Source organism: Rhipicephalus sanguineus, chromosome 6, assembly GCF_013339695.2.
Source record: "Rhipicephalus sanguineus isolate Rsan-2018 chromosome 6, BIME_Rsan_1.4, whole genome shotgun sequence".
In the NCBI taxonomy this organism is placed as follows: Eukaryota; Metazoa; Arthropoda; class Arachnida; order Ixodida; family Ixodidae; genus Rhipicephalus; species Rhipicephalus sanguineus.
In genome coordinates this window covers 169,325,585-169,340,906 of record NC_051181.1, presented here as the reverse complement: position 1 = coordinate 169,340,906, position 15,322 = coordinate 169,325,585, and the positions used below count along the sequence as shown (strand labels likewise).

Here is a 15,322-nt window from a genome sequence, read left to right as displayed (position 1 = left end):
ACCAAAATTGGTATCTTGCGACGCGACTGTGTAATGAAAATAAATAACACGAGTTAACATGAAAATCATGACACGCATGTCATGTACAGCATGACTTACGTGCCACGCTCATGGAGCGCTGGCGGCAGTTTCGCTAGCTTGATCCACCCCGAAATTGGTATTGCGCGACGTGACTGTGTGACGAACATAAAAACTCAAGTTAACATGAAAATCATGACACGCATGTCATGTACAGCATGACTTACGTGCCATGCTCATGGGGCGCTGGCGGCGGTTTCGCTAGCTTGACCTACCCCTAAATTGGTATTGCGTGACATGACTGTGTAAAGAACACAAATAACACGAGTTAACATCATGACACGCATGTCATGTACAGCATGACTTATGTGCCACGCTGATGGGGGGCTGGCGGCGGTTTCGCTAGATTTATATACACCAAAATTGGTATCTTGTGACGTGACTGTGTGACGAACATAAAAACACGAGTTAACATGACAATCATGACTCGCATGTCATGCACAGCATGACTTACGTTCCACGCTCATGGGGCGCTGGCGGCCGTTTCGCTAGCTTGATATACACCAAAATTGGTATCTTGCGACGTGACCGTGTGAAGAACATAAATAACACGAGTTAACATGAAAGTCATGACACGTATGTCATGTACAGCATGACTTGCGTGCCACGCTCATGGGGCGCTGGTGGCCGTTTCTCTAGCTTGATCGACCCCGAAGTTGGTATTGCGCGACGTTACTGTGTGACGAACATCAATAATAGGAGTTAACATGAAAACCATGACACGCATTTTCCTCAATGACATACAAGACGATGTATGCAGCTCTTTGCTGGCTGCTTCGCATTACATCGATTCCCACAATGCGTGGGATCTGCCGGCTTTTTTCTATTACTGCACTTATTTTGGCCAAATTTACGAAGGAAAGCATAACTGTTCAATTTTCCGAATATAGATCATTGTAAGGCCATATCTTTTCATCCGTGGTAGTATTACATTATTTTATTATTATCTGCTTCTTTGTGACTCAGAATACCAATTTAGGGAATGTAAGGGCATTCTATCATCCTTCCTTGCTCGGGACATGTCTGCTGCGGTGCTACAGCGGGTGCGGTGCACAGCTGCTGACCCGAAAATCGGGGATTCGATTCTGGCTGTGGCGCATGTTAAAGCACACCACATAGTCAACATTTCCGGAGCCCTTCTCTACAGTGTGCCTCATAAACATGACGCATAAAACCCCTGATTGCTTGAGACGTGTGGTTGGAAGCTGGGCTAATTTTCCCTCCTCTGGCAACACATTGCTTCATTATCTCATCACGCACAGACAAGGTGGACAAACCTTAGGGGAAAGTAGTAATACCCGTGACACACGGGCATGTTTGAAAGGCCATTGAGCCGATGGCCATCGAAATGCTACAACTCCATCGAACTCGATGGAGTTCTCGCGTTGCCACACGACGGTTTTCAACGGCTGTTGACTGATTAAGGTGTTTCTCGCAAACATTTTGTGGCGCTGCTAATCTTATTTTCGTTTTCATGTCGTCGTAAGTGAACTAAAATAAATCCACTTAAAAGCACACATTTGTGCGTTGTCTTGTTCTGAAATACCACTTTTCCGGGTTTGCGAAGTTTACCACTTGTTTTGCCTGGTTTTGCGGTTGCGTGTATTCATTTCGTTTCATTGGTTTCATTACGTGCCTGTTCCGCCACCATGAGTGACCGTGAAACAGATGACAAGGCCGCTATGGTGTTCTACGCGGCTGCGATCATGCAGCTTGATGCTGGGATCGAAGCGGCGAAAGAGGAAGCAGACGCCATCGAGAATGAGCTGTTGCTCGTGCACAATTTGCTGACGACTATGGATGCGGTGACAGAACGAAGCGTGAAATCACACAAATACTTTAGTAAATAAGTTACAACGCCCATGCACACTACTTTTAATGCATACTCGTCAAATTTTTCCTTTTCTAATCATGAGTACGAGCACACTGGGAACGAGAGGGTGCGGTGACGCTGTTTCCGCTTCTGCCGCTCGATGGCCGTCGAAGTTTCAATGGAGTTGTAGAGTGCTCCGTCGACTCGATGGGCCACTGACTCAATGGCCTTCGAAACTGCCCGTGTGGCATCGCGTGCATCCCCGTTGAGTCAATGGACCATCAGTTCAATGGCCTTCGAAACGCCCGTGTTACACGGGTGTTATAAGAAGCCCGTTTCAATGTCAACCCATTATGACCCATGTTAAACATGCAATAGCAATCTTCTTCAAAATCCACAAATAATGAAAGACTAACTCAAATATTATCAATTCAAAAATTATTATTCAATGCTTATTGGTTCCCAACTTACGATGACGTACCACTCATAGTACACTGAGCACATTAGGGTTCGATGGACAAGCCACTTTTCAGAGTATTTCCCCTCCATGTTGTGGGGATCCGAGGCGCGCCCGAAGCCACTGCGCGGGCATTTCGAATCCTTTTCCCTCTCCCGTTCTTCCGCGACGGCGAGTGGCGCCATCTTGCGCTACGCGCCGACACTCGTGGTGGCGCTGCGCGCGGTCTGAGAGCCGCGAAATTCGGCGACTGACGCGCGTGCACGCGCGGGACGAACTCTCTCTCTCCTCGGACGCCGCTGGGTAAGCACGCATTTCCTTCCGGTCCAACGTCCCCTTTGGGAATCGCTGGACTGTAGCCTGCCTGGGTGCCTCGGCATCCTTGCAGGCGTGTTTACCTCAGTGTTAGCTCCGGTTCGTACGTGAAGCCAAAGAGCGGTGCCTAGTGCTCGTGCGCGGTCGTACCACGCCGAGTCGCACTTGCCGGAGGCCCACGCGTACGGAGATTGCCCTAACCCTCGCGACCAGGCCCAGTGGTCATCGCGAGAGTGCGCAGCATAGCCGCGAGGGACCTTATCCCGAGCGGCGTGTCAAAGCTCGCCATTGCGAGCTGCGACGTGCTCCGCGGAACCCCTTGGTGTATCGTCCGCGTCGGGAAGCCCTTTGCTTCCCCGTGCCCGGGAGCGGACGTGTACTGTGTGTTTGGGGTGCCGCCGAGAGGCAAATAAAGTGTTTGTGTGTTGTATTTGATCGAACACTGTGTTTATTCCGCGCGGCGCTCAACGCCTTTGCGAGCAGAGCGCGTGCGGAGCGGTGCGCAAAACGTAAGCAGGCGACGGTAGACGCGGCCCTGTGGCTCGCTAAGCCTGAACCCGCGGTAGTCTTCGGCTCCGGTGAGCATCGAGGCTACCACACTGGCGCCCAACGCGGTATCAAAGGCTCATTAAGCCTTTGATTAGACTTAGTCGAGTCAGCACGCCTTTGCGTATCAGGCTCGCCGTGTTACCCGCGTTATGTCTGCTAGGCGTGAGTTTTGTCCGCTGTCGTTTTTAGCAGATACCGCTTTGCTCGAGAACAGGGCCAGTGCCCCCTTCGAGCAGCATGCGCAACAGGCGCTCCCCGAGAACGGTGCAACGGCCGGTATCCCTTTTGAAACCGCGCCGCTTATCGAGCTCGGAGACAGTTCCCCACCGCTCGAACGCGCCGTTAACGCACCGACAGCTTCCTTTGAAGCGGGTGCACAGACGCTGCTGCAAAATGCCGCTCAAATGATCCAAGCGCTCTCGGGAGCTGTACAAACGCTTTCGGCCGTTCCGAAACGCGCTCACCCCGCTGTTATATTGCCTGTGCCAACTTACAGCGGATACGGTGATCTGCGCAGCGCCCGAGATTACCTTGACTCTCTGTCACGTTATCAGAGAGCATTGGGTTTGGATGATCAGGAGGTGCTCGGACGCGTCGTCCCGGCTGCACTGACTGACACGGCGGCGAGGTGGTATCGGCTTTCAGGCCACCGAGCAGCAACCCTCGATGAGTTCCGCGCGGCCTTCCTGCGCGAATTCTTACCCGCTGACTACGAGAGTAGGATGCGGCGCGAGCTCGAGCTCCGCACGCAAGCTCCTGATGAGTCGCTTCAGGAGTACGTACGCGCGATGGAAGACCTTTTCTCTATCGCTGAGCCCAGAGCTTCGAACGAGGAACGCGTCGGACGGGTGATTAGGCAGGCGCATCCGACCTTTTCGGCGTACCTGCGCGGCAGCCGCTTCCGAGATTTAGAGGAATTGGCCGCCGAGGCGAAGCGCATTCAAGGCGACATTCTCGCCGCGCGCGCCTATCGCCCGCCACCGCCAGCCAGCGTGGCCCTTGAACCGCGCTGCGCGTGGGGAGGGGCCGTGCCCTCTCCCCAACGGCAACAGCCCGCCGGAGCTGCCTTTGCGGCTCCCGCTAGAAGCGGGCACAGTTGGGAGCTGAGCGATCGCGCGTTAGATCCCTACACGTACGGGAGGCGCGCAGCCTGTGCTGCACCGCAACTCGACACGCGCGAACAGGGACGCAATCCGTCCCAGCGCATCGATGAGGGTGACACTCGTCATAACAGATCCTTTGATCAACAGGCGAACCGACCCCTGCCGCTAGAGGCTGCTCCTCCTCGGGAGAGGGGCCGCGACGGCGCATCTTCCCTTTCCCGAGACGGAATGCGCTGCTTCCGCTGCCGCGAGCGAGGGCACATAGCGAGGGAGTGTCCCGTATCTAGGCCTCCTGTGAGGCAGGGAAACGGGGGCGCGGGTCGTTCGTGAAGGCACGAGCGGCCGAACCCTTGCTTCTCCCCTCCGCGTACCGGGCAAGCAGTCTTGCTGGTGCGCACGCGCCGTTTATTTCGGTCATTATTGCCGGCCGCGAATTTTCGGCGTTGCTAGACACGGGCGCGAGCGCTTCGTTGTTTGGCGAACAGGTTTTGTCCCACTTGCGGAAGCACTCGGTGCGCTTGCGGGACAGCCGAACGACATTCACCCTCGCGAAAGGCGTGGCCCAGTCGGCTGGCGCCGCAAGGTTGACTGTCACATGGGGAGATCGAAGGAGACGCACGCGTTTCGTTCATCTTCCAGGGCTCAGTGTTCCTGTGATTCTCGGTCGGGACTTTCTCCTAAAAACCGGTATCGTTGTGGACATTGCGAATGGAGGCTATCGCGACGGACCTTTTTCCCAGCTGAAGCCGTTCATCAGCCCGCCGGCGTATACAACTGCCTGTGCAGTAGAGGCGTCGGCACCGTGTCGCTTGCAAAGTTCGGGGGCAGGCCCCTGCGCTATGCGCTCGTCGGCTCAAAATCCCCATCGGGATCGAGCGGCACGACACGAGGAGGCTCCGCATCCTTTGACCGCCTGTGCGACTCATTTGGATGATACACAGAAGGCTCGGTTGTCGGCACTGTTACGCGAGTACGACGAGCTCTTCACCGATCAGCCGGGCTGTACTGAGTTGGTGAGCCACGCGATCGAAACTGGCGACGCGCTTCCTTTGAAGTGTAACCCGAGGCCCGTCAGCCTGGCCAAGAGGCAGGTTATCGACGGCTTGCTGGACGATATGCTTTCAGCTGGCATTGTTCGCCGTTCGTCCAGCGCCTGGGCGTCTCCAATTGTGTTGGTGCCTAAGAAAGACGGCAGTCATCGCCTGTGCGTAGACTACCGCCGTCTGAACGGAGTGACTCGTAAGGATGCCTATCCGCTCCCCACGATTAGCTCCATCGTAGGAAACCTCGGCACTGCGCGGTACTTCACCACGTTAGATGCCTCCAAAGGTTACCTACAGGTCCGGATGGATGAGCGTGACCGGTGCAAGACCGCGTTCACCTCCCACAGAGGGTTGTTTGAGTTCACTCGTATGCCCTTTGGTCTTTGTAATGCTCCTGCGACTTTTCAGAGGCTCATGGACCGCGTCCTCGGGGAAGCAAAGTGGTCATACTGCATGTGCTACCTCGACGACATGTGATTTATTCACAAACCTTCGAAGAGCACTTGGCCCATGTTGCCGATGTGCTCGGGAGGGTGAGGGCTGCCGGGATGACGTTAAATCCCGCGAAAGCCCAATTAGCGCTGACTCGAGTTCAGTTACTTGGGTTTACGCTGGGCGAAGGCTCCATTGAGCCAGACCGGGAGAAACTTCGAGCAATCCTCGATTTCCCCGTGCCCAAGGACGTACGCGGCCTGCGCCGCTTTCTTGGAATGGCCAACTTTTACCGGTCGTTCATTCCATCCTGTGCCCGAGTGCAGGCGCCCTTGACCAAGCTCTTGGGTAAGTCTGCGGTGTGGCGATGGGGACCTGAGCAGCAAGAGGCGTTTTGCCGACTGTCTAGCGCCATTGCGGAGACAGCGCAGCTCAAGCTCCCCGACCTGACCAGACCGTTTGTTGTCCAGACTGACGCGAGTGATCTGGGATTAGGAGCAGTTCTCCTACAGGAATACGATGGCGTGTTGCAGCCGCTGGCCTTTGCCAGCCGCTCGCTGATACCCGCGGAGAAGAATTATTCCGTGACTGAGAGGGAGTGTCTCGCCATCGTGTTTGCACTGCGTAAGTTTGACGTCTACCTGGATGGGACGAAGTTCGTAGTGCAAACAGATCACAGCGCGCTAAGCTGGCTGATGCGGCTCCGTGAGCCTGCGGGCAGGCTGGCGCGCTGGGCTCTCCTAATACAGCATTATGACTTTTCAGTGCAGTATCGGAAGGGGAGCACTAACGTGGTAGCTGACGCGCTATCTCGTGCCCCAGTGTCTACCGGGAGCCTGGATTCTGGTGCGACAACCGCTAGCGGTGCCTTTGCGCAAGCAAGCGTCGGGGGCGAAACGGCGGCCGAGCCGCCGAGCGGAGAGAAGGGTGAGTGCGCCGACGAGCGAACCCTTTCCGCGAGCCAGGCAAGCAGCGCGCCGCGAAGCGGGCGAGAGGGTGAGCAACACGAAAGCGAACCCATGACGCCGACGCAAGCGGCAGCGATGGCTGCAGTCCTGAGTGGGAACGATACCAGGCTCCCCTTTGGGAGAATGGGAATCGCTTTCAGCAGGCAAGAGCTACTGAAGGCCCAGCAAGATGATCCGTTTTGTCGCGAGTTGAGCGACGGTCTCAGAGAGACGGAGCGCCGTGACGCTGCTGGTAGTGCGGCGGGCGCAGGGGGACGGGAACCGGCGTGTGTCGCTGGGTCCCCCGCGGATGCATACTTGCTGGACCATGACGGGCTCCTGCTGAAATACATAGCCACCGATGAGGAGTCCGTGGACCCGTTTAAGGTGGTTATGCCCAAAAGTCTGAGAGCCGCACTGTTGCGATCCTCTCACGACGAACCCATGGCCGGTCACCTGAGTGGCTCCAAAGTTTTTGCAAAACTGAGCAAGACTGTGACCTGGCTTGGCATGAAGCGTGACATTTTCCGCTATTGCCGTTCCTGCCATGTCTGTCAAGCGGTGAAATCAAGGGGTGGCAAGCCGCCCGGCCTGATGAAACCGATTGTCAGTGAGCGTCCGTGGCAAGTAGCCACCTGCGATCTAATGGGGCCGTTCCCCAGAAGCAAGCAGGGGTTCATACATCTGATGGTAGTCGTGGATCATTTTTCGAAGTGGGTGGAATTGTTTCCGCTTCGGAAGGTGACAGCGCGAGCGGTGCTTGAGAGGCTGCAGGAAGTGTTTTGTCGGTTCGGCTTTCCGGAAAGACTGATTACTGACAATGCGTCGTATTTCACCGCTCGGGTGTTTGGTGATACGTGCCGTTCCCTAGGAATTAATCACTGCACCACTTCACCCTACCATCCCCAGTCCAATTTGACGGAGCGAACCAATCGTACGCTCAAACCGATGTTGGCGGCCTTTGCCGAAAGTCAAAAAGACTGGGCAGACCATGTGAGTGAGCTCGCGTTTGCAATCCGAACCTCCGAGAGTCGCTCTACTGGTTTCTCTCCCGCTTTCCTCAACTTCGGGAGGGAGTTGGCAAATCCGGTGACCAGTGTCATGCAATGCCAGCTCGGAGACGAGGAAGCACCAGCAGACTGTTCTGCTTACGCATCAAAGCTTCGGGACAGGCTTTGTCGAGCTCTCTGTAGAGCAAGGCAGAGTTTGGCATCGGCCAGGGCTGCGCAGAAGGCCCAGTATGACCGGAAACATCGCCACCTTTCATTTAAGGTAGGTGATCTTGTCCTGAAGCGCAACCACGCTCTTAGCGACGCGAGCAAGGGGTTCTCAGCCTCGCTCGCTCCTAAGTGGCTTGGTCCGTACCGAGTGCAGAAAGCTTGGACTCCGCTCGCGTACTTGCTGAAAGATCCCCTTTCGGGAAAACTCAGCCGTGCCCACATCGCAGACCTGAAAGCCTTTGCGTCGAGGTCTGACGAGCTCCCGCCAGCGCCCAGTGGCACTGCGCGCAAGCAACGGGGCACACCCGGGACGGCGGACCGCATTCGGACCACGCACCGGTATAATCTGAGGAAGCGGTCACCTTAGTGATTTCGCGCCGGACGGCGGACTTATTTCCGCAACCGAAGGCCCTCACATTGCTATCTAGCCTCAGTTGCCTAACTTCTTTACGGCCTGTGCTCGCAAAGAAGTGGGCCCCGCCCAGTTTGCTGCTAGTTTTGTTTGTTTGAGTGTTCATGTTTACACTTGATGTGTTTCTCGTAGTTTTTTTTGTTCGCATATGGAGTGTCATTTTGTTGTGTTTGCTTTTCGCTGTTTTTTTTCCTTTCGCCGGCGGAAGGGGTCGTGCATACTGGTGCTTACGCGGGGGGAGGACGACGAAGGACGCTTCGCGCCTTCCATCGCGTGGCGCGTTGGGAGAGGCCAGTCTTCGGAGCTGTGTGTGCGTGTGTGTGTACGTGCGTGGTGGATCTGTGCGTGCCCTGGAAGTGTGCGGCGTGGTGACGACACCATAGGAAACCACCTTCACCCTGTCGCCGTGGACCCTGGAGGTGTTCGGGAACCCGCTGACGTCAGGCGGACCGCCCGGCTGTGTCCTTGTCTCGGCCGTCGTCGAGAAGCCTAGCTGCCGTCTGCCTCACGGCTGCTGCGCGAGGCTAGCTGACATGGTAGCTGCGCCCGGCTCTCTGCCGACGCCGGGACGCCTTGCAGGATTACAGCAGAAGGACCGGCCGTCCCAGCGCGGTCTTTGGTCATCCAGCCTGGAATTCGGGACCTCCGAACCACCACCGAAGCGGCGTTCGTCGGACTCGCGGGTCTGTCGTCGACTAGATCGACGAGACGAAGGTGAGCCCGTTCCGGGCATGCGGACATCAAACAGGCCTCTTGCCTCGCACTCTGGCCAGCAACATTACGCACCGCCTCCCCTCCGCGCCGTGGACGCTCTCCCGTGTGAGCATCACGAACACTCGCCTTAATTTCTTTTACCCCCTTCCGTAGCATCATATTGTATAGTATAGTGTATTTCCAGTGTATTGTGTTATTATTTTTTTTCCTTTTTTATTTGTAGAGTAATTAGCAGCAGTTGTGGGCCTGGGCTGAGGTTAGCTGTTGCTCATTGCATAACGCCTTTGCATGCATGGGCGACGACCGGCTGCCTTTGCCGACCGGTATAGGGTGATTTAAGGAGAGGAGGATGTGGGGATCCGAGGCGCGCCCGAAGCCACTGCGCGGGCATTTCGAATCCTTTTCCCTCTCCCGTTCTTCCGCGACGGCGAGTGGCGCCATCTTGCGCTACGCGCCGACACTCGTGGTGGCGCTGCGCGCGGTCTGAGAGCCGCGAAATTCGGCGACTGACGCATAGAGTAATATAAAAAAGGTTAAGAGAGGACACTCCCGTAGGCCCCTGCGGCTGATTTGGGTTCGCAGCGCACCAAACGGAAGTGGGGAATCCTAACAGCCGCCTCAGAGATCGGAAATCGCAAAAAGAATTAAAAATGCCCATCTCAGAGGCCATTATTTAGCTATAGGTAAAATTACACGGCCTCCGAGACCACTTCTGTTCGTGTGATTGTCTCGGAGGTCATATATATATATATATATATATATATATATATATATATATATATATATATTATTTTTTTAACGCGTTATTTGCATGCATAAGTAGCTTTGTGTAAGCCACACCGCCAGAGCGGCGAGCACACAATGCCATTGTTTATGCAGACATGACAATCGCTGGGACAGACGAAACATTTTATTTCAAGTCACATTCTCAATAAGCACATACAAAAGATGGGTGCACTGCACAATGCAAGACAGCTGCCACATGTTGAGAAATTGCACAGTAGGAATAAATAGGCGATATTGAGAAAATTCTCACAATACAATAAAAGTGCAGAAGACAGCATTAGCATCACAGAGGAAAAGGGGATTTCAGAGTGAAAAGGGGCCACTCGATTTAAGCGAATGAAGAATATGTATGACCATCCAAACACTAACTAGCTGAACGGCAAAATAGTGCGAAAGATACGGACATACTTTGATAGTTAGCTAATGACAACCACAACTTCAAAATTACATCTTGGAAAGGTGCAAAGGGCTACCTGTCGTCTCGCGGAATCCTGAACCACTTAGTACCACGCTCTCTCCCTATCCTGCCGTTGTTGCACCACACAGCGCAGCAGTAGCTGCCGTAGTACTTGACTCCGGACGGCATGACCTGGAAAAAGAGAAAAAAGTTTACCGTATTTTCTCTGGCCTTCGCACAAATTGTGTGCGACGCACTTCTCAGCACCCTTTCGCGAAAAACAGTTCCAAGCAGTTGCCGCAGTGAAAACAAAGCAACCTTCGGTGCATGAACTACTGAGGCAGTATTTAACGAGAATAATACGTCGTAGCCACGGCCAACGAACACGGTTCTCATTTCTCAAGTTCTCTCTAATTCGGCTCTTAACATAGGCGTCAAGCAAACTGCGAATACCACAAATAACGATTCTAAGCATAACTGCACTCTTTCACACATTTGGACACCCATGCAGTGAATTAGAACTGCGTGTAACGGCATTGTATGTACAAAGAAAACCTTACGACGCAAGTGGCGACTCATTTTTGGCGCCAAGAAAGGATTTCTTCGCTAACGTGCTGCGCAGCATTTCAAGTTGCTATTTCTTAATGCAAAGCAATTCAAGAGCATCATACGCGAAGCGTGAAGCACAAAGAAGCTTTCGGCGCTAAAACACAAAGAGCTTCAAATGTCAACTTAAAGCTGTAGCGACAAATACATTGCAAAGTAATGAAGGAAAAAAAGAACCTAATGAAGGCGTTCTTACCAAGCAGCCGCCAAGCAGAGTGACTTCCCGGCAGACGATCCCAGCGAATTCCACGGAGCACCGCGTCGTCTTGCCATGCCGGCAATCCTGACCATATATGGTCATGACAGCTACCAATCGATGATTTCGAACTGTCCAATCGCAGACGATAAAGACGGATTTAGAGCCGCACTGCGAGCCAGCGGAAGCCACTGCCGCAGCCACATAGTCTGACAAAGACAAGTAGATGTATCGTGAACCAGAAAAGGTACTGCAGTAGATAACTAGTACGTGCGTTCTCTTGGAAACAGGGAGTGACGTGCTGCCGTCTAACGGCTGGCGAGAAGCTGCGTAGCTCCGCCGCTTATAGGCTCGTGTGTCCACTCTTGTCATTTTCTGTTACTCTATGACTGACGCGCGTGCACGCGCGGGACGAACTCTCTCTCTCCTCGGACGCCGCTGGGTAAGCACGCATTTCCTTCCGGTCCAACGTCCCCTTTGGGAATCGCTGGACTGTAGCCTGCATGGGTGCCTGGGCATCCTTGCAGGCGTGTTTACCTCAGTGTTAGCTCCGGTTCGTACGTGAAGCCAAAGAGCGGTGCCTAGTGCTCGTGCGCGGTCGTACCACGCCGAGTCGCACTTGCCGGAGGCCCACGCGTACGGAGATTGCCCTAACCCTCGCGACCAGGCCCAGTGGTCATCGCGAGAGTGCGCAGCATAGCCGCGAGGGACCTTTTCCCGAGCGGCGTGTCAAAGCTCGCCATTGCGAGCTGCGACGTGCTCCGCGGAACCCCTTGGTGTATCGTCCGCGTCGGGAAGCCCTTTGCTTCCCCGTGCCCGGGAGCGGACGTGTACTGTGTGTTTGGGGTGCCGCCGAGAGGCAAATAAAGTGTTTGTGTGTTGTATTTGATCGAACACTGTGTTTATTCCGCGCGGCGCTCAACGCCTTTGCGAGCAGAGCGCGTGCGGAGCGGTGCGCAAAACGTAAGCAGGCGACGGTAGACGCGGCCCTGTGGCTCGCTAAGCCTGAACCCGCGGTAGTCTTCGGCTCCGGTGAGCATCGAGGCTACCACAATGTATGAAATTTTCTCAAGCGTCCTTTCTAGAGGCACAAAGTGCACATAACATTTGTGGCGGTATTTCTTGAAACACAGTCTTCACTGTCTGTTTTAAATGCTCTGCTCCATGTGTCTGGGAATTCTGCGAGTATTAAGTCATGCAAAGCTTCCACAACCTCTGGACGTAACGCTGAAGGTACAACGACGAGGTAGTTCTATCGAAGTGGCGAGTAACATTCAAAGCTCGGCATCATTTGCATCAAGACCACTCCTCCCTTCTCAACAAAGCCCTGCCACTAACCCAGGTGCGGCTGACAAGACCTTGGACATGGCAGTTATGACGTTAAAAGACCACTGCCATCCCGATGTTGCAAGTGTGGCAATGGTGGGAGGGTTTATTGTTCGAGCTGCGAGCGAGAGTATCTCCTGTCCGAATTGTATCGCACTGCTGCAAGCATAGAGTTTCCTACAATACTTACTAGAGGGAACTCTGGCGCTAGTGTCTATGGGAGCTGCAATGCATCGCGCTTCAGCCAGCATGGGAATCATGGGTAGTACACGGATTTGTCTAAACTTCGTTCTTTCGGCTCCGTTTGGCTCCGCGTCGCCTGCATCCGCTTTGTCGCAAAACGAAGTTCAGCAAAAATCAGCAGTTTCACTTCACCACTTTAACTTCTTTAGGCTCACCGATTCAAATCTGGTCACGAAGTTCAGAACGATCCATTCTTTTATCCGAAAGAAAACCAAAACATAGCAATAAACAAAGCCACAAGTGCGTTCGAAGCCCACAAGCACGAAGACTAGGCAAATCCGTGTACTACCCATCATTCCCATGGTGGCTGAACGATCGCAGCGCCAGAGTTCCCTCTAGGTCATTTTAGGAAACTCTATGGCTGCAAGGGCCCCAAGCCAACAAGGCCCTTCTTGGGCTTATCACTCATCCAGACCCTAGTGGACTACTATATCGAAGTCAAGAACTCTTAAAGCTCTTAGGAGGGCTCAGGAAGTTTGTAGAATGTGTGTTGGCGCATAGATGATGAATCACAAAGCCCCTTGAGATTTGCATGAAGCGCAGGGTCGAACTTTCTGAGTTGTGGGAACACAGACATCGACCACTGGAAGCAGCTCATCGAGCTCATTTCAAAAAGTTCGTAAAGCCAATGTTCAGTAATTATGCACTCGGTGCAACTGACAGAAACGCCGCTGTGACGACCTTAGAGAACAAGCCTCTCTCTCGAAAAGTGCTGAAGCTGTGACAAAGTTTGACTCATTGCCCGTGCGCGCTTATGTTGCTATTCATGTTCATTAGCCGGCTTTTTAAACATTCATATAAAGATTATTACTTTCGTAACTTGAAGCTGTTTATTGTGTCTTCCCCACAGAAATAAAAAAACCACACACAAATATGTTCATCCTAATGTCCGTCTCAACGTAGCGTGTGCTGGCATTTTGAAAGAACGCTTTTGTGAATGACGCTGAAAATAATGTTGCGCACTCTGTTCTGCATGATTGTTCGAGCGCATTTTTGAAAGTTAGGTTGACTGTCACTGCATGCACTGCTTCACCAGCACTGAGTGCTCGCTGCTCACTGTAAGCCATGGTACTCCAGCGACATTCAAGTCACCTACCAAAAACTTGCCCGAACAATAGTGCATAACAGAGCACGCGCCAGGCTATCGGCAGTCACGATACGGCGGTACGGTACTGCCCGCCGCTGTGGTGATAGTTTCGGTCGTGAACGTCACCGCGCAGCGATTGTTCCGAACTGAAGGCAGGCTGACTCCTCTGAGAGCTCGAGCCATTCCTCAGGCATCTATAATATAGGAGGCAATGGACGAACCAATGAAAAATGCAACATGGCGCCATTCTCGACGAGAGGCGAGGTACCGCTGCACTGAGATCGAGAGCCGTCAATTCAAATTTCTTGTGGTGTTTGTTTCTTCCAAAAGAAGCTCTTTCCTTCTGTTATCCGCACGTACTCAGCATCATCCTTGCAGGTCGTCATTTGTTGCAGTAGGAGCTTGTGACTGTGCAGCGTTTGGAGTGCACCAAAGTGGCAGCAGCTCGGAGTGTTTTACAACGCTTTATCACGTTTAGTCGTTTCGGCAGCATCAAGTTGCAACACGGCGTGACTTCCCTCTGTCGCTAAAATACACCAAGCATATCACCCGTGGGCCACCACATCGGCGATTATCGTCGCGTTCATTCGTGTGCAGTGAGGTGAAGGTGAAGTCAGAATGTGCGCGTCTGTGTACGATTTACTGCCCGCAAAAGCCATGGCATTAGCGTTGCCACATGTGCGTGCGTGTGTGTGTTACTTGTAGCTCGTAATGTCGGAGTCTTGGTGATCTGTTGTGATAAGCACTGTATTGTGCACCTGTATGAGTGATGTATGTGCGGACGAAGCGTGAGAGAAAGAAAGCGACCAGCATAACCCGTTAGCGCAACACAATGTGAAAATAAACCAGGTGGGGACTGGGATACCTACCTTGCAGAGATCGGGTTTGCATTGCGATCAACTGTGAACAGCTCAACTGGGTATGCACCATCTTCTCTAAACCAGGGAAGAGAACTGCCAAATCCTATGGAGACTGCTCTTGCGGATTGCAGTGGAGTGCCAGTCGCGTCACCAGCAAAAGCTGAATACGCAACACACCTGCGTGAGAAGCTAGCGGAAGCTTTAGATAAAGCACGCCGTAATCTTGGCACTGCTAGGGCACAGCAGAAGGCACAGTATCACCGCTCGCATTGGAACGTACACTAAGAAGGGGGCAATCTGGTGCTGTGACACCATCATGTTCTCAGCGATGCAAGCAAAGAGTTTGCGGCCTTGCTGGCACCAAAATGGTCAAGGCCGTACGGAGTGTGAGAGAAGGTTTCCTCGCTCGCTGATCGGCTCGCAAATATGAAAGGCAAACCGAGTGGCAGGCACGTATGCGTGTCACAGGAGGAGCATGGGGACAGTCCCCCCCCCAAGCCACAGGCGGCGGGTGAGAACGCTCGGGTTAGTTAAGTCCGGTTTTTTGGCGCAAAAGCAACTCAGGCTATGATGCGCCAGCCACAAGGTTTTGAGAGATGACTCTTAACAGTGATCTTGAGCTAGATGTTCATGACGACATTACAGCGAGTGTGAGTGGTGGTTATGTGAGGTGGCTGTAGAGGGGCCTAAAATTCCACACGCAAAAGGCGGGTAAAACATATATGCATAATAAAATCA

The 15,322-nt window shown here is 53.4% G+C and overlaps 1 protein-coding gene and 1 long non-coding RNA gene across 2 annotated transcripts in view; both read right to left on the bottom strand.

The window, feature by feature from the left end:
* LOC119397705 (katanin p60 ATPase-containing subunit A-like 1) overlaps positions 1-15,322 on the bottom strand; it is a 120,641-nt gene that overhangs the window by 49,161 nt on the left and 56,158 nt on the right. The gene's annotated exons all lie outside the window — the stretch shown is intronic.
* Positions 9,976-11,425, bottom strand: LOC125759062 (uncharacterized). Its single transcript, XR_007416670.1, has 2 exons — positions 11,069-11,425; positions 9,976-10,458 (listed from the first exon to the last, which is right to left on the bottom strand). It is a non-coding gene; the product is annotated as an uncharacterized LOC125759062 (long non-coding RNA).